Source organism: Bombina bombina, chromosome 5, assembly GCF_027579735.1.
Source record: "Bombina bombina isolate aBomBom1 chromosome 5, aBomBom1.pri, whole genome shotgun sequence".
NCBI classification, from domain to species: Eukaryota; Metazoa; Chordata; class Amphibia; order Anura; family Bombinatoridae; genus Bombina; species Bombina bombina.
The window spans coordinates 686,640,224-686,660,905 of NC_069503.1; positions in this window are offsets into that span (position 1 = coordinate 686,640,224).

Sequence of the window (20,682 nt, forward strand, 5' to 3'; positions counted from 1 at the left end):
CTACTACCAATTAAGCATATTAGGTGATGTGCATCTCTGTAATGAGAAGGGGTGTGGTCTAATGACATCAACACCCTATATCAGGTGTGCATAATTATTAGGCAACTTCCTTTCCTTTGGCAAAATGGGTCAAAAGAAGGACTTGACAGGCTCAGAAAAGTCAAAAATAGTGAGATATCTTGCAGAGGGATGCAGCACTCTTAAAATGGCAAAGCTTCTGAAGCGTGATCATCGAACAATCAAGCGTTTCATTCAAAATAGTCAACAGGGTCGCAAGAATCTTGTGGAAAAACCAAGGTGCAAAATAACTGCCCATGAACTGAGAAAAGTCAAGCGTTCAGCTGCCAAGATGCCACTTGCCACCAGTTTGGCCATATTTCAGAGCTGCAACATCACTGGGTGCCCAAAAGCACAAGGTGTGCAATACTCAGAGACATGGCCAAGGTAAGAAAGGCTGAAAGACGACCACCACTGAACAAGACACACAAGCTGAAACGTCAAGACTGGGCCAAGAAATATCTCAAGACTGATTTTTCTAAGGTTTTATGGACTGATGAAATGAGAGTGAGTCTTGATGGGCCAGATGGATGGGCCTGTGGCTGGATTGGTAAAGGGCAGAGAGCTCCAGTCCGACTCAGACGCCAGCAAGGTGGAGGTGGAGTACTGGTTTGGGCTGGTATCATCAAAGATGAGCTTGTGGGGCCTTTTCGGGTTGAGGATGGAGTCAAGCTCAACTCCCAGTCCTACTGCCAGTTTCTGGAAGACACCTTCTTCAAGCAGTGGTACAGGAAGAAGTCTGCATCCTTCAAGAAAAACATGATTTTCATGCAGGACAATGCTCCATCACACGCGTCCAAGTACTCCACAGCGTGGCTGGCAAGAAAGGGTATAAAAGAAGAAAATCTAATGACATGGCCTCCTTGTTCACCTGATCTGAACCCCATTGAGAACCTGTGGTCCATCATCAAATGTGAGATTTACAAGGAGGGAAAACAGTACACCTCTCTGAACAGTGTCTGGGAGGCTGTGGTTGCTGCTGCACGCAATGTTGATGGTGAACAGATCAAAACACTGACAGAATCCATGGATGGCAGGCTTTTGAGTGTCCTTGCAAAGAAAGGTGGCTATATTGGTCACTGATTTGTTTTTGTTTTGTTTTTGAATGTCAGAAATGTATATTTGTGAATGTTGAGATGTTATATTGGTTTCACTGGTAAAAATAAATAATTGAAATGGGTATATATTTGTTTTTTGTTAAGTTGCCTAATAATTATGTACAGTAATAGTCACCTGCACACACAGATATCCCCCTAAAATAGCTATAACTAAAACAAACTAAAAACTACTTCCAAAACTATTCAGCTTTGATATTAATGAGTTTTTTGGGTTCATTGAGAACATGGTTGTTGTTCAATAATAAAATTAATCCTCAAAAATACAACTTGCCTAATAATTCTGCACTCCCTGTATAATCTACTGTAGGTATAGATATATATTGTACCAAAATGCCATCATATTTATGTAGAAATATAAGAACTGCAGAGGAACCAATGGCACTATACTGTTTATAAAATTAGCCCTTCAAATCCCTTATGTACACTTTATGGTGATGAATTTGTAGTGTGGATAACGGTGCTATGTAGTTAACAACAGAATAAAGATAGGTAGAGAGACCTATTCTTTAGAAAGACTACATTTATAGCACTCAATGGGTTAATTAAAGTACAACTGTTCTTAAGTTGATATAGTAATACACCTGCAAGTAGCAGCAATTGTGTTGCCTAAATAAAGGGGGAATTGACAACAATTGTGGTGTAGAGGGATTCTACTTAATTAAAACATAACTTTAATTAACGCAAATGAACAATTAAAAATAGGAAAGTGTAACTATATGAAAAATGCTACAGAAAAAATGTTTTAAGCATTAATTTTCACCTATAAATGTATCATCCTATGATATTGATTGTTATCCAATTTTGCTTAACAGTAAGACATTTTGCAAGGCCAATAGCTTGTGATAAAAATGTGTTAATTATGGTACTATATTGATTATTGATATTCACATATGCGCATTTAATTTCACAGTAAGTTTATTGTAATGTGCACTATCATATGTATAGGTGCCGTACCTTAAAAAGACTCACTATAACTGTCTTGTCAATTTGCATATGGAATGTAATCACTTAGCACATGTCAAACTTACAAACATGGCTCATATTAAATATTATTAGTCTATCATACTATTACTTTGACAAGTACTAAATAACTACATTCAGGAGGCTTTATTTAATTAATGTCTGTCTTACATGTGTGACTCACAAAGTCATAATGATAAGTTTAGATACTTGTTTAGCTCTTGCTCAAATTATTTGTTTTGGTTTCCCTTACATTCTTATGAATACCTTATGAACTATTTTTTTGTATGTGTTAACTTAAGTAAAACTTGTTAGTTCTATAGTTGATACTTGATATAACTTAGAAGCCAAGGAAATGAGGAGTAACTGTCTCAGAAGGCCGATGAACTTGCCAGCATGGAAAGACATAACACAAAAAAAATTTGGCTTATTTTTACATCTTAGATTGTAATATAGGTGTCTCTCCTTCACATTCAGAACCCTGCACAGAAAGATAAACAAATCTCCAGCTAACATTACCTTTCTAAATAAATATTAGGGACCTCACAGTACTTTCCTAGATAATATTGCCAGATCAGAGAGCTTTAGATCTCTAGGCCCTGATGAAATGTCAATGAATTTCAGGTAGATCATGACTTACTCTTCCTTCTAGTACTATTGGGCGCACAGACACAGAATTAGCAATGATTTTGACAGGCTGTCTGAAAGGGCAGCTCAACAAGCAATAAAGCCCTTGAGTAGAGTTTTGGTACTAAAATAATGCTGGCAAATAGCAACCATATCAATACGCTATATATATATATATATATATATATATATATATATATATATATATATATATATATATATATATATTCATACATTTGCAGACTTCCATAAAAATTAATGCGTTTGGCTTTCATTTTTGTTCAATTCAAAGTGACATTTATGATGCTTAATTTAATATGACCTCTAGAAATCACCCATATTTATTTTTTAGCAGCTGGCATAATTTTAATGAAATAAATTAATACATGATGCAGAAATGGTTCAAATGCAATCTGCCAGAGCAGGTCTGTGAATCCTTTAAATCCGGTTGTAGGCAATTGTCCTTCACCATAATCTAAACGTAAATAGCATTTAAGTATAAAACTAAGTGTGCGCCTAGTAACAATTCACGTAAAACATAATTATCAAAGCATCCGAGATACATCATACAGGGAGGAACATGTGTTCTCTATTGATCACTCTTATACCATTCTTTGTTTTAAATACTCAGCAATTCTGAAATCAAATACAAATGTCACAGTAATTACTTTTCAAGCAAAGTATTGATCAGCTCAGCTAAATATTGTTTGTAGACCAATATTTCAGACAAATGTTTGATAGATATCAAGTTAAATAAGTACTTCAACGTTGTAAAAATTAATTAAATCACATCAGAAAATATTTACTCTTTTGGTGTCATTATGATATCTCAATGTCTCTACTTCCTTTCATTATTCACTGGCATTTAAAAAAATAATAATATCCTACGTTTAGTCAAGAAAGGATTGATTTTTATCATATGATTTTTATTTTCAATTTGAGTTTTTTTATGTTGAAGAACAAATGTACTAAACATTTTAGAATTGTAATATTAATAGAGAGTTTGAGGATAGATTGCAAGCTCTTTGGAGCAGATTCCTCCTCCTTCAGATTTGTTTTTGTCTAGTCTGATGTATGAATCTGTATTTATGTATCTGTAATTTTATTTTTACCATAAATCAGTGTCATTGAGTGTGCCTACCGACATACCCAACAGTGACACATTTAGCAGCACTTCATAAATAATAATAACAAATACAAATCAGACTGTGTTTTGAGATCTATGACATAAGGGGAAAAAAAAGAATGGTACAGTAGCTAAAGCAATGGAATAACCAAAGGGTTTAGTTAAATCTATAATAAAACCTACGGGAAGTGGTGGGAATTCTCTTCATGAATTTTCCAATCGATATGCACAGGCACAGGGGTGGTGTTTTGGCCTAGGGATTTAGGGATGGCAGCAGATTTTAAGGGGAAGTTATATGGCATGATGTCTTCCCACTGTTTTGCTCTTCTTTATATGATTTATTTAATAATATTGTTACAAATTCAAGATCTGTGGTTGTACATGACCCCTCCATGTGTCCCCAGCCTCCAATTGTGAGAAATATATGAGTAAATTTGAGCCAAAATAGTTCTGTTGGGTCTTCAGGGACAGTAGATTGTCCAATGCCTAGGACAGCACAAAAACTAAAAACACCTCTGCATGTATGTCATGTAGATTTTGAGTAGCTTTATAATGTGTAAACTCCACCAGTACTTGCATAGATATTATTTAAAGGGACACTCAGGTTAAATTAAATTTTCATGATTCAGATACAGCATGTAATTTTAAACAACTTTCCAATTTACATCCATTAAAAAAAATGTGCACAGCCTTTTATATTTACACTTTTTGAGTCACCAAATCCCACTGAGCATGTGCAAGAATTCACAGACTATACGTATATGCATTTGTGATTGGCTGATTGCTATCACATGGTACAAGGGGAGTGGAAATATACATAACTTTAAAATTTGTTATAAAAAAATCTACTACTCATTTGAAGTTCAGACTAAGTGCTATTGCATTGTCTTGTTATCTTGCATTTGTTGGTTATGCAAATCTAATGTGTTGACTGGTCCTTTAACAGCAGGTTTTCAAACCACCAAAAAACACTTTTTAATAAGCTTTCATGTGATTTTCAGATTTTCCATTTTGACAGCCATGACCTCTTAAGCACACATTGGGGCCTATTTATCAAGCTCTGTATAGAGCTTGAGGGCCCATGTTTCAGGCGAGTTACCAGAAACACCAGTTATGAAGCAGCGGTCTAAAGACCGCTGCTCCATAACCTGTTCTCCTGCTCTGAGCAGGCGGACAGACATCACCGGAATTCAACCCGATCGAGTACGATTGGGTTGATTGACACCCCCCTGCTGGCGGCCAACTCTGCAGGGGGTGGCGATGCACCAGCAGCTCACAAGAATTATCACTTTCTCTTGTTTTACTATTTAAAGGTATGTGTATGAGTTAAATGAACATTTTTGTTTTATTCTTCAAACTACTGACAACATTTCTCCCAAATTCAAAATAAAAATATTGTCAATATAGCAATATTTCAGAAATTAATATTTGGTGGAATATCCCTAATTTTAAATCACAGCTTTCATGCATCTTGACATGCTCTCCACCAGTCTTTCACATTGCTGCTAGGTGACTTTATACCACTCCTGGAACAAAAATTCAAGCAGCTCAGCTTTGTTTGATGGCTTGTGACCATCCATCTTCCACTTGATCTCATTCCAGAGGTTTTCAATGGAGTTCAGGTCTGGAGATTGGGCTGACTATGACAGGGTCTTGATCTGGTGGTCCTCCATACACACCTTGATTGACCTAGCTGTGTGGCATGGAGCATTGTCATATCTGTCTTGTGGTAATCTACACATACAACGTCCTACTGTATGTATATACTGTACACACACACACACACACATATATATATATATAAATGTATTCTATCTCAATGGCTGTGCTACAGAATCAATGTGAAATGCTACATTGGTATGCACAATTAATTTTGTTTTCTCTCTGTTATTTATACTGTTTTCTTTTAACTTATTTTGTAAATCTTGTAAATTTGTTGTAAAAATTGTTAATTGTAAGCAAAGTGTAGCTTTTTATCTTATATTCTATGGGACCGATTTATCAATGTCTGTCCGACATGATACGCTGTAGCGTATCATGTCCGATAGACATCGCTGTCAATCATTGCAATCAGCCGCTAGCAGGGGGTGTCAATCAAACGATCGCATAGGATCGGGCAGATTGATGTCCGCAGCCTTAGAGGCAGCAGACCATTTAAGGAGCAGAGGTCTTAAGCTGCTTCATAACTGCTGTTTCCGGCGAGCCTAAAGACTTGCGCGGAAACAGGGGCATCAGGGGCCATTCAGCCCTTGATAAATCGGCCCCAGAGTATTTAAATAATGCAATGTAAATACTGCATGTATAACAAAATCACATTGCTGTACTTTGATAGCTTAATTTGGCCCATATACCAATAATGTTCCAATGTTGATGTCTTAAAAACTAATTTTAGGAGCCGATCAAGCTCTGAATGGAGCTTGATGCCCCTGTTTCCACACAAGAAACAGCAATTATGGACACAGCAATTATGAAGCAGTGGTCTAAAGACCGCTGCTCCATAACTTGTCCGCCTGCTCTGAGGCTACGGACATCAATCCACCTGATCCTATACGATCGGGCTGGTTAACACCCTCTGCTAGCGAATCTGCAGGGGGCGGCATTGCAGAAGCGGGTCACAATAACTATGTAAACAGAAACAGTGAGAAAGTAGCTCGCTCATCTATAATAATAATAATAATAAAATATACAAGGGAGGTGCCACCTGGGAACAATTTATGCAAAGAGTTAAAGGACCAGTCAACACATAAGATTTGCATAATCAACAAATGCAAGATAACAAGACAATGCAATAGCACTTAGTCTGAACTTCAAATGAGTAGTAGATTTTTTTATAACAAATTTCAAAGTTATGTATATTTCCACTGCCCTTGTACCATGTGATAGCAATCAGCCAATCACAAATGCATATACGTATAGTCTGTGAATTCTTGCACATGCTCAGTAGTGTAAATATAAAAGGCTGTGCATGTTTTTTTTAATGGAAGTAAATTGGAAAGTTGTTAAAAATTACATGCTGTATCTGAATCATGAAAAGTTTATTTAACCTGAGTGTCCCTTTAATGAAGAAAAGTGGATATGCCAAATAAGCAGTATCCAAAAGACCAGGGCCCATGGTCTTTTTGATACTGCTTATTTTGCATATCCTCTTTTCTTCATTAACTCTTTGCAGTTTACAAGAACTGCTTGCGCAATGATAAATGCAGACAGCTCGCACATTAATATATCGGCCCCTTAGTATGTATTAGCAAAAGACTATTGGGAAATACTTATTCTTTTTTAAATTAACTTACTAGGCTTCAAGTGTTTGTTTTAACCATTAATTATCTTATACATGTCATTAAACTCCATATAAATATAACAATTATTTTATAGGATATTATGTTTTTTGTCAACGTGAAAAAAAAATCATATGCACTTTTAATAACTATAAAAAGAGCAGTATACTTTAGTCATAGATTATCAAATTTCCTGTTATATTTGCATTGCATTACCTCATATAACAATATAGAACATGAATCAGGTAGTTTAGTTGTTAACTTATGTATGAAGATAATGCTATAATTAATGACTAATTCAACAAACAATGAACTCAAAATTTAATTCTCCATAACAGGCCAGATTACAAGTGAAGTGCTATTTAAAGCTACCTGTGCTAGAAATAGGCTTTGTGCGCACATCGGGTTGTGCTCATATTACAACTTGAGAGTAAACTGTTTTCACTCATGCGCTGACCAGACGCACATAAAAAGTGAAACCTATTCTTCCATAGAAGTGAACGGAGCAAAAAAAGTGGCAAATACCTAACACCCTATTTGGGTGCAAACCCGATCCCATATTCTCAAGTGTGCTAACCCGGCATGAAAATATGAATATTTCACATTCCAATTTTCTTCACATAGAAGAATATGTTCTATTTATTTATATATATATATATATATATATATATATATATATATATATATATATATATATATATATATATATATATATATATATATATATATATATATATATATATATATAAATATAAATGTATTTTGGTAAAATATATATTTTAGCTATATATACATGGAAATATATTGGTATAGTATAGATATAAACATAGTGTACAGCCTGTATAACAGTGTAAAATTTGCTGTCCCCTCGAAGTAACTCAACACACAGCCATTAATTTCATTAATGGCAACAAAAAGTGAGTACACAGTGGAAATGTCCAAATTGGGCCCAAAGTGTCAATATTTTTTGTGGCCACCATTATTTTCCAGCCCTGCCTTAACCCCCTTGGGCATGGAGTTCACCAGAGCTTCACAGGTTGCAACTGGAGTCCTCGTCCACTCCTCCATGATGACATCTCTGAGCTGGTGGATGTTAGAGACCTTGCGCTCCCCACCTTCCATTTGAGGATGCCCCACAGATGCTCAATAGGGATTAGGTCTGGAGACAAGATTTGCCAGTCCATCACCTTTACCCTCAGCTTCTTTAGCAAGGCAGTGGTCTTCTTGGAGGTGGGTTTGAGGTCATTATCATGTTGGAATACTGCCCTGCGGCCCATTCTCCGAAGGGAGGGGATCATGCTCTGCTTCAGTATGTCACAGTACATGTTGGCATTCATGGTTCCCTCAATGAACTGTAGCTCCCCAGTGCCGGCAGCACTCATGCAGGCCCAGACCATGACACTCCCACCGCCATGCTTGACTGTAGGCAAGACACACTTGTCTTTGTACTCCTCACCTGGTTGCCGCCACACATGCTTGACACCATCTGAACCAAATGAGTTTATCTTGGTCTCATTGGACCACAGGACAGTTCCAGTAATCCATGTCTTTAGTCTGCTTGTCTTCAGCAAACTGTTTGCAGGCTTCTTGTGCATCATCTTTAGAAGAGGCTTCCTTCTGGGACGACAGCCATGCAGACCAATTTGATGCAGTGTGCAGTGTATGGTCTGAGCACTGACAGGCTGACCCCCTACCCCTTCAACCTCTGCAGCAATGCTGGCAGCACTCATACATCTATTTCCCAAAGACAACCTCTGGATATGACGCTGAGCACATGCACCCAACTTCGGCCTCGCTTCCATTGAGTCGTAATTCAGTTTGCGTGCACTCGCAAACCGATAAATATGCTGTCGGAAGCAATATCGTTTATCGACTGTTTCCAATGGCGCGTTATACCTCAATATCGGCAGCCGGACTTCGGCTGCCGAAAAGATCTTCGCGTCCCATAGAAAGTAATAGAAGCCGTTAATCGATAAATTATACCAGGTTTCCAATGAAAGCGCTAACCGTTAATACATTGTCGGAGGCTGTCGATACATTGAGAAATATTACCCCCAGCTCAACTAGGTGTAAAAGAGGAAAATTGTGCTTTCTGAGACCTATTTTCTATTTAAATTATAAAACTTGCAAATAATGCAAGTGTTTTAATGTAGAAATAAATTGTTATAAGTAATATTTATTGTTGTCTCATGTATAGAAATAGTTGAACTTATATTCTAATAGAAATATCAATATATATTTAAATATAATAATATATGCAAGAACATATATACAGAATGCAAACTAGACCTATGCCTAGGGCAGCAATAAATATTACTTATATTTATGAAGTGTTAAATATAATTATATTAGAAAATAGTATTTGATTATTAAAAATATGGATAAGTGTTTTTTATTTTTCTTGAGAGGCGATCACAGGTAAGAAGCACGGACGTTAAACGTAAATTCTATAGCGTAAGGTCGGGTTACCTTAGCAACTAATTGATTTTCAAGAAATCCGACGTTAGATGGAAGCGTTAACACAACGTTAACTTACAGCTACACGAAAAGAGCGACTGCGCGCAACACGCTAATCTTTTCAATGGAAACCTGGTACTAAAATGCAGCCGTAAATTACTTTTAGCTGTCGGCCGCTTCGGTAGCTTACGGCTCCATTTTTAACGACTCAATGGAAGCGAGGCCTTCTTTGGTCGACCATGGCGAGGCCTGTTTTGAGTGGAACTTGTCCTGTGAAACCTCTGTATGGTCTTGTCCACCATGCTGCAGCTCAGTTTCAGGGTCTTGGCAATCTTCTTATAGCCTAGGCCATCTTTATGTCGAGCAACAATTCTTTTTTTCAGAGCCTCAGAGAGTTTTTTGCCATGAGGTACCATGTTGAACTTCCAGTGACCAGTATGAGAGAGTGTGAGAGGTTTAGCACCAAATTTAACACACCTGCTCCCCATTCACACCTGAGACCTTGCAACACTAATGAGTCCACACAGGGGAGGGAAAATGGCTAATTGAGCCCAATTTGAACATTTCCACTTAGGGGTGTACTCACTTTTGTTGCCAACGGTTTAGACATTAATGGCTGTGTGTTGAGTTATTTTGAAGGGACAGCAAATTTACACTGTTATACGGGCTGTACACGCACTACTTTACATTGTAGCAAAGTGTAATTTCTTCAGTGTTGTCACATGAAAAGATATAATAAAATATTTACAAAAATGTGAGGGGTATATATACAGTATAGGCATATCTATTTATAAATACTTATAACATATCCCTCTATGTGCAGAACATTGGAATGTGAAACATTTACAGTAAATACATAGTTTAAAACGTTTTTAAATATGGATATTGCATAAATATGATTTTACATGTTTTCATCTACGTAACTGCAATGGGCTCCAATGTATTTTATATATATATATATATATATATATATATATATATATATATATATATATATATATATGTGTGTGTGTGTGTGTGTGTGTGTGTGTGTGTACATATGTATTTATGTGTTTATATGTGTATATATTTATGTAAATACATATTTATATACAAGCATATCCATATTTAGACATGTATATGTATGTATCTCTATGTTAAAGTCCTTTGCCTGCTTCTTTTTTCTAACACCTGAGGTCTCGAAACTTTGAGCCTTTTTTGTGTAATATTTTTAAAAATAATTTTATTAGATGGTGTTGTTATGAGTGTAACTATACTTTGTAATGAATTTTTGATGTGTTTTGTGACCCTTTTTCTTTAACAAAGCAGTTAATTAGAGCTCTGAGTTCACGCTAACCCGATCGCATTTACTTTCAACTTGTAATACGAGTAAAAAACCTGATGCGGGCAAAAAAATGTGATAAACCCCTTTTGTATTGCGCACAACTGCGCACTTCACTAGTAATCTAGCCAAAAATGTATAATTATGCAAAATGATAAAGATATCAGTGTACTTTAATTATTTATTTTGCACGTTTTTCCTGTTACTTAAAGCTGAATATTTGAGGTTTTCCTCTCCCTCAGTGATGCCCTCTGGAATGCAGAATCCTACCCTTCCTACGTGCAGCACAATTATTACGTGATATGTGCAGAAGCACATTTATATCTGTGCTTAGTTAGCCACAGAAAAGTTGATAAGATTTGTTTATACAGCTCTGAAAAGGGTTCTAAAGGGGCGTGTCCCTGGTTTCCCTAGAATACCTATTCTATCACTTCCTCTGTCTGCCCTTCGGTCTTTCCCCTTCTCACACACCCTTTCACTCTCTCTCTGTTACTTCCTCCTTCTATTGCACTAGAAAACAAAATTAAACTGTTTAAACAAAAAAGTGTGTGTTTGACTGATTCATTCAATGTAGTCTTGTAATTCTGCTGTATTTGAGTATGTGTACAAAGTGTGTGTAAAATAAATGTTTCCAAAAATATCTATATATTTATTTTTTTATTATTCTGAAATATAGCCACCATGCCCTTTTCAATTGATTCATGCATACTCAGCTAAAATCCATCTTATTAAAATGGTCCTATATAGTGTAAAACATTGTATTATTTTTTTGATGATACAATTAATTCACATTGGTTAGTTTGAACTTTATTCCATTCACTGCTTAGGCAGTGAGTCCAATACCAATATTATACAGGTGCATTGATGAAATTACATCTATAGGGAAATTTATACAACATTACAATTCAGTCTCTCTTTAATTTGCAAATTATACATCATTTGATTGCTAAATAGGTATAAGAATAGCAGCCATCCATTTCCTGTAATAGGAAATAGACAATCTCAAGGGTATAACAACAGGCAATGCAACACTGCCTATGTTCATGGCAGCAGAAGGGTCTACCAGCATACCTAACCCCAACAGCAAAGCAGCCTGCACACAACAACAGGAAGACATATTTACATACCAACTAAAGTGGACCCCCATCCAAAAGCAACCTACAACAGCATGGGGTCTGCAACCCACAACCACCTATCAGGCCCACTGAGTAGAGCAAGAGGATGATGCTACTATCTATTACCTCCAACTTGAAGTATCCAGCAGTCAGCATATAGTTGAAATCGAGGGGTTTATTAAGCTATTCATCTGCCCTTGTGCACATAGCTGGCATAAAGATGGGTGCTGAAGCATGAAAGTGACCCAAGGGCATTTGTTTAATATAGGATCTCACTTGCTTGTATAGCTGCCAAAGTGTCACTGGGTTCCAGTTATCAACTTGGAGATGGACAAAGTTATTGATAGGGAATCTGTCCTCCCGCATTCAGGCAAGAATGCAGTTAAAGGGATACTGAACCCAAATTTTTTCTTTCATGATTCAAATAGAGCATGCAATTTTAAGCAACTTTCGAATTTACTCCTATTATCAAATTTTCTTCATTCTCTTGGTATCTTTATTTGAAATGCAAGAATGTAAGTTTAGATGCCGGACCATTTTTGGTGAACAACCTGGGTTGTTCTTGCTGATTGGTGGATACATTTTCCCACCAAAATCACAAAAGAAAAATGTGGGTTCAGTGTCGCTTTAACAAGCAAAGCTTCTATTTATTATTGCACAAACATACATGAGAACAGGGCCTGTCCATTCAAATGGATGCGACCTTCTAACTCGTTGTTTGCACACTTGCATGAGCAAGCCTACACAGCAAATGCCTGAGGAGCTTGTATTTAATGAGTACAGGGTTGACTTTATAAGTAATCTGTGGGGACCAAAGGACTCAGGAGGCATTTGACATCAGATAGTTGAATCACAGGTATTTGAAGTCAGCTGTTAACAAGTAAAGACACACAACATTTGGGAATGGCGGCTTGAACACGCCAAGGCGAAAAATAAGGTATGCATTTAGATACAAATTATTTACCAAGATGTATTTATTGCTACATGTAGAACAGAACAATTAGCTACTGTTGCACATATATATAGAATAATAAGAGCGTATTGGTCATACTCTGTAATTATAAAACAGAAACAACATTATAACAACTGCTGAGGTTTCTTAAGGTAAACAGGCTAAGCAGTGTGCCTGACATTGATAATTAAAATTTCTCTAACCTCGCATAAGGTAATTTAGTAACATGCAAGGTGCTATGTTACATTTAAATAAAACCTCTACATTTGCTATGAAATATAAAGATACATATAAAGAGATACAAATGTGATAGATGAATCTAATGTTGCTTGTTATCTTGGTAATAAAATTGTTTTTACATAAATATATATGTAGATATTTGTCATATGTACGAATCATAGAGATAAGCTGGGAATTTTTTTATTTTTTTTATTTGCACAGGGCTATCGGGATATTAGTAGGGAATAAAATTTGCGCTTGTTTTTTGTATGTTACATTTATATGTATAATGAACTATTTTTAATATGTAAATATCATCTTTATAGATTGTCTTGAGAAAGGCTCAAATCAAAGTATTTGGATCATTGCACCCTCCAAAGAGAAAAGGAAAATGGCTACATTCCTGGATATTCCTTGTGGATCACACTGGGGATGCAGTCCACTAGTGATTGTTTTCAAACACTTCCCACTTACCTCTGTTTTCGTTGATTGTGATCTATTGTGGGGATTGGATTTGCCTTAAACATAACAAAATATGGATAACCAAGCTACCTTTGCCTCTGGAATAACATCTACTGTACTAATAGAAAATGATGAAGATAATAGACTATTTGCTTATACTGAACGCTGAACGGATCCTAGAAACCTGTGGTATGGAAACAATAGGTGAATCACCATTAAATCTGTATCACAGATTGGACTATATATATAGGTGGACTATATTATACACTCTATTTAGCAGACTATTTCAAGAAAAAACATATCCCCCGTGGTTTTAGAATCAAAAATATGCCTACCATTGGGAGGAACAATGTGGAATTCTGTAAGAAATTATGTCATATTGCTAATAAGTGTTCTTTTGATTGGGTACTATTAGTAATCGAGGAAGTAACACGTTTAAAAAAATTCACTAAGATTGAAATAGATAAAAATGAATCTGAAAAATTAATTTGTTTAATCAATGACACCAGTGAAGACTGGTTAGCTAAATTAAAAATCCAGATTGATAAATATAAAAACGATTTGATTAACTTTAAAAACAAAAAATGACACACTATGGAATTAGACTATAAAGAGAAACAGGTTTATCCCTGGTTAAGTGGGAAGCTAACACACTATTGTAGAAGGTTCAAGGATAAACGTACCCAACAGAACATGTTAACAATAGATACAAGTAGAGGGGACTCTAGTGGCCCTGAGTGCACTGGTTCAGACACTAATACAAATAGAGAGACATGAAGAGTACAGACCAGGTCCCTAAACAAACCTCCATTTTATTCAAAAAAGGAGGTAGGCAAAGACAAAGAGGCCATGCCAGACAGGGCGGGTGGTACAAAAACAAAATCAAAAACTCAATAGACGAATGTGTGGTTATTAACCTTAGTCAGAGAGTATTAAATGCACAAGAAATCTCTCTACTAAGTAAAGGTTTGAATTATGTCCCTATCCAAAAACTCAAAGACATGTATAAAAAAACCAATACGACTTATGCCCAACCTAAGTTTCAATTTAAAACAAAATCTAAGTTTGAGCCAATCAATACCCACCTGGCAATTAAAACATATACCAGCATTTGTGCTAGGGAAATACAACAGGGTGGTAAAGGAATAACTAAACAATATAGTAATATGAGTAGTCAGAAATGAGAAGCACTAAATGGCCTTAGAGATGACAATACCATAGTTATTCGCATTGCTGACAAAGGCGGGGCAGTGGTCATTCTTGACCACTCATACTAAAGTAATGAGTTATTACAACAGTTGAGTGACACTCACTTACTTATTTGACGCTAACAAAAAATCCCTCAAGGGAATATAAGAAAGTATTAGATAACACACTAAATATGGCTTTGTAAAGCGGTTACATAGATGAAACTGTTTACAAATGTTTGATTACTGAACATCCAAAATACCCCTTTAAATACAGTGTCCCTAAAGTCCATAAAGACCCGTTAAATCCTTCAGGACGTCCAATAGTGTCAGCAATAGGGTCTCTATACCAGAGTATTGCCCAGTATGTGGACTACAACCTACAGGATACTGTCAAAAAAACTAAGGCCTTTTTCTTAGATTCCATGGATCTAATCAAGTTACTCAGTCAACATATGTTCAATAAGGATGTCATACTAGTTACTCTAGACGTAGCTAACCTCTATACCATTATCCCACACCTATTAGGGTTGGAGGCAGTGAGACAGAAATTAGTGGCAGACCAGCAGTACATGGGTCCACCAATAATATTTATTATTGAACTATTAAATATTTTTTTAACCCACAACTATTTTAGATTTGAGAATACTTGCTACTTACAACTAATAGGAACAGTCATGGGTTCCCCAATGGCTCTTGCATTTGCAAACATTTTCATGGCTTGGTATGAAGATAAATATGTTTTTTCTGACAACAATCCCAATATACTACTGTAGATACATAGATGACCTGCTAATTGTGTGGGGTGGCAATGAGACTAAGCTAACAGAATGGTATATTAAACTAAATCGCAATCTAACTAATGTTCAGTTTACTATGGAGCATGATTCAAATGACATTAAATATTTAGACCTATGTATCTATAAAACTTACATAACAACTTTTGCAAATTACAAACCAAGTTATATTCCAAACCCACAGATAGAAACACTCTTCTGAAATTTCACAGTTACCATCCACCATAATTAAAATTTGGTATTCTAAAATCATAACTAATGAGGATCATAAGGAACAACTCCGATGAGAAAGACAAGTTGTTTCAATACAACCTCATGAAAAACAGGTTTTTACAGAGAGGATGTTATTAGGAATCAGATATTATTAGAGTATGGAATGATATTGCACACCTGGACCAACAATCTCTTATCTCTAGGACTTAAGAGGAGAAACTAGAAAGTAAGGTAATTAATTACATTACTACTTATACTCCAGCTAGCTCTTTAGTTAAGAAAACCTTGGCTAAGAATTGGTAAGATCTGTCTTTACCTTTCGCTGGAGTTAAGTCCCTGTATGGTATACAAAAGAGGTAATAGTATAAAAACATTGTCGGTAAAGCATGGTATTACTTGTGAAACCCAAAATTGGCTACCAAATTGCAAAGTAGGTTGTTTTAAATGTGGGAGCTGCGTCACCTTTAATGCCCTATTATCAGATGACACGTTTTCCCATCCCCATAGATCAAAAAAATGTAATATTAGTCACAGATTATCTTGCACCTCTGACTTTGTTGTTTACATAATTATTTGCCCCCTATATACATTATATGTATAATGAACTATTTTTAATATGTAAATATCATCTTTGTAGATTGTCTTGAGAAAGGCTCACTTGTGCAGCCGAAACGTTGACCTATGTAAATCTTTATTGATAATAAAAAGTTGAAATTCAATCAAGACCTGTGAGTGCCCTCCATTCCATATTGATGTTTATATATATATATATATATATATATATATATATATATATATATATATATATTTATTTATATGAGTATCATATTCACTAAACAACAATAAAAAATATCAACTAGCTACAAAGCACAAATTCAGAGGTATATAACAGTAATGTGTACTGAAATTAAAAAGAATATTCAATATTTTTCACAGATAAGTAGATTGATCCCTTGATAGCAAAACAAGAATGAAAATATAAGGCATAGGACAAACACAAACACTAATTTAATAAAACATGTAAAGCTACCTCTATACATCATTAATGATAAGTCTCTAAGCTTCCATTTATAGTGCAAGAGTTGTGTAGATTTTTACAAGTACCCAGCCCATTGCTCTTCCTCTTTAGTGAGGATTAGTAAAGAGATTTGATTATTATTGCCCTGTTATACTTTTCTTACTAATATGTTGCATTAGAACAAACAAGTTGAAAAATACAAGGGTTTGGTCAGCTTCTTTTGTCTTACAAGGTGCTTATGTTTCATAATTTTCACTACTAATTTAGGCTCCAACCCTCTATATTCATCTCACTTCCTCTGCTTTCCTTTAAACTACTTTTTTCTAGAACTATCCTCAAAATAATTTATTCAAAACAGAACCATAAATATGAGTATGCCCAAGTTGACATCAATATTCTTAAATAAAATAAAGATAAACAATTTAAGCTTAAAAAAAAGATTAAACATTTTGCAATTGTACTTTGAAAATGTTAAATAATGTGTAATAAAATACATTTGCAATTTACTTTTGTTATTTATTTTGTCCCCTTTTCCTGTAATTGAACTCTGAAAATAGTGAGCTCTTCAAAAATTCAGCTACTCTGTACAAGTCATTAGTTAAGTTACCCTTTAAACCAACTTTTAAAGCCCAACAATAAAGTTGGTTGTTAAAAGCCATTATAGTGATAAAATTAAAGGGACATGAAACGTAAAAAAAAAAGCTTAAGATAATTCAAAAGAATGTTAACGTTTTGCCTTCTTTTCCAAATCCCCCGTGAAACTCATTATACGAGTCCTATTATGGGGGTATACCTGGGTAGGAATATGGCGTGCACAGTCAGGTCAGTCAGCACAGCTTACGTAGCCTCTGAAGTCACCGCCCCAGCTTCATTTTGGGCACGTGCCAATCCCAAAGTATGCTGGCATGTTCTTCTTCACAGAACACAAGGCGCATGTAAATCAGTTAGAAAAAATGGAGTAGACTGCGAGATTGGTAGGGAATAATTGCTCACCTTAAAACTGTTATCCCGATAGTTTAGAAATAGTATGTAGAATGAGGTGGCACAAAAAATGCTATTCCCAATGTGAGTATTGTAATTAAATTTTATAAAAATAGTGGGATATTATACACCCCTCTATCTGAATATTCCTTTTGTAATTAACACAAGACAAATTTGTAAGTATGAAATATGTTACACAGATTTATTGAAATTAAAGTAAAATATTAAAATACAATTGACATAACTTGACACCGGTGTCGGCTAAGTATTAGTAAACAATCTAAAAGACATTCATATGTGTCTACTGTATTAAGACGTTAAAAGTATACATAAAAAGTATCACAAATTGCTATATAAAACGGATATTTTCCTAAATAGTGCAAAATACATTTGATATACTTGATATACTAGAGTGGTTTCTAGCGTAATAAGGCCGTTTCCTTTATGTCTGATATAAAATCTTTGTGACTTGGTTTCTCTAGTCTATTAACAGTATATTGGTGATGTTAACGAGCTTATATAAGGGTTAGCAGTGAAAATCAAACCCTTTATACCTTATAGTGTATCCGTTTGATAACATTATGTCTGTTGGGCTGTGGTTAAAGCTGTCCTGAATTGTCCTTCTTACGGTCTGTGACCGTTTGTATGTAAATCAGTTAACACTACTGTGCATGTGCTTCATAGTGATCCCTGCAGATAATTATATCCAAAATATTTAATTATTATTAGACCAATAGTTTTCATGTAGACCAGCAGCCCTTTTTTGTGGGCTATCAAACATGATGTCAATCTTAAAAATTAAAATAGCGTTTTTAAATTAAAACCAAGCTTCGTTTTAAAAGTAAGTTGGCATTATTGTACTTATCGTTATTAAAAAAAAAATATATATATATATATATATATATATACATGTTGTTTATAATAAATGTACCAATGTTTTCTAATCCTTTAAATACTTAAATTCTTTAGAGCATATCATTTTATCATTAACAACACTTATGATCAGATTGCGAGTGGCACGTTAACAATTACACACAAACGAAAAGGGGTTTATTATGGTTGTTTCTGCACATCAGCTTTTTCGCTCGTATTACAAGTTGAAAGTAGATGCAATCGCTTGTGCACAATTGCTATTAACACATCCTCAGAATTGTTTTGCGAAACAAAGAAGTGTCACAAAGCACATCAAAAATGCATTATAAAGTACAGTTACACTCATATTAGCACCATCTCATAAAAATTAATTAAAAAAATATTGCACAAAAAAGTTATAAATATTTAATTATTATTAGACCAATAGTTTTCATGTAGACATTGTACAATGTACCAATGTTTTCTAATCCTTTAAATGCTTAAATTCTTTAGAGCATATCATTTTATCATTAACAACACTTATGATCAGATTGCGAGTGGCACGTTAACAATTACACACAAACGAAAAGGGGTTTATTATGGTTGTTTGTGCACATCAGGGGCCCGATCCGATAAAAACGTCGCCCGCAAAAGCTGGCGACGCCAATATTGGCGCTGGTTTGGTATCCTATATACGGCGTAACTTAGAAGTTACGCGCATAGATTTCTGGCGTCGCCCGTAGTTTTTTGGGCCATAGACTGACATACAAAACATGCGCAGTTTGGTATACAATATACGTCGTAAGTACTTACGCGCGCAGATTTCAGAAAATCTACTCCAATCTCATCTCGCCACAAATTTCAGCCGCAGGAACCCTTGCACTGACTTAGAAACCAACGTAACTCTCGGTAGGCCTAACAAGTGCATGCTTAACAACATGCATATCAGCAGCTTGATAACAATAGTTGACCTCTTAAAAGCATTTAATATTCCTGCCCCTGCAAGTTTGTCAAACCAATCACAAAGGGGTGCATCATGAGGCCCAGGGGGACATCATGGGGCCCAGGGGTGCATCATGGGGCCCAGAGGTGCATCATGGGGTCCAGGGGGACATCATGGGGCCCAGGGGGACATCATGGGGCCCAAGGGGTGCTGGAAGCCCTACAATCCCCTGTTGTTCTGTCTACACATGCTGAATCTATAGTTGTTGCTGAGGTCCATGGTGATGGTGCTGCCCCTGCTGCAGCTGGTCATCGAATTACATACTGCGGAGTTCCACTGCATGTAAGGGAAACTACTAAATCCCACCCCCATTCCCTTAACCACCCTAATTACTGAAAATATATCATTAGTTCAATTCATGTTTTGTTCACTATGATTTATTGACTATCATTTTGAGGAATGAAAATGGATGTTTATACCTTATGTTCACACCTTCTGTAAAAACATTATTATTTAGATATATATACCCATTTGCAGGGATAGGCAAGGTGTCCTTCACTAAAACTCTTTACCTTCGAAAATGTCAGCAACAGCCTTGGCTCATGCCTATCCCTGCACATGGGTCAATTTCTATTGGATGTGAGAAACCTTCATTTACATCTTAAAAGTGAATATCACTATATGTACCCTTCATACACAACTATGTGATGTGGTTTATAGAACATGAACATGTCATAAACATGATGATATTACCTTTTCTGGGCCATTTCCACACAGGCCTTATTATATTTTTCAAAGATATTAGTGTACTAAAACACCCCTCACATGGATGTGGATGACAATTATATAGTAAATAACAGAGGACAAAATTTAGGATTAAATAAAACAAGATTTATTTTCATTTAGGCTTCTTAGATGAGGGGGCTGAGGGGCCTGGAGTGGGTCTCCTGCCTCTCCTGGGTTGTGTTGATTCTGAGGATCCTGCAGGAGTGCTGGCCACAG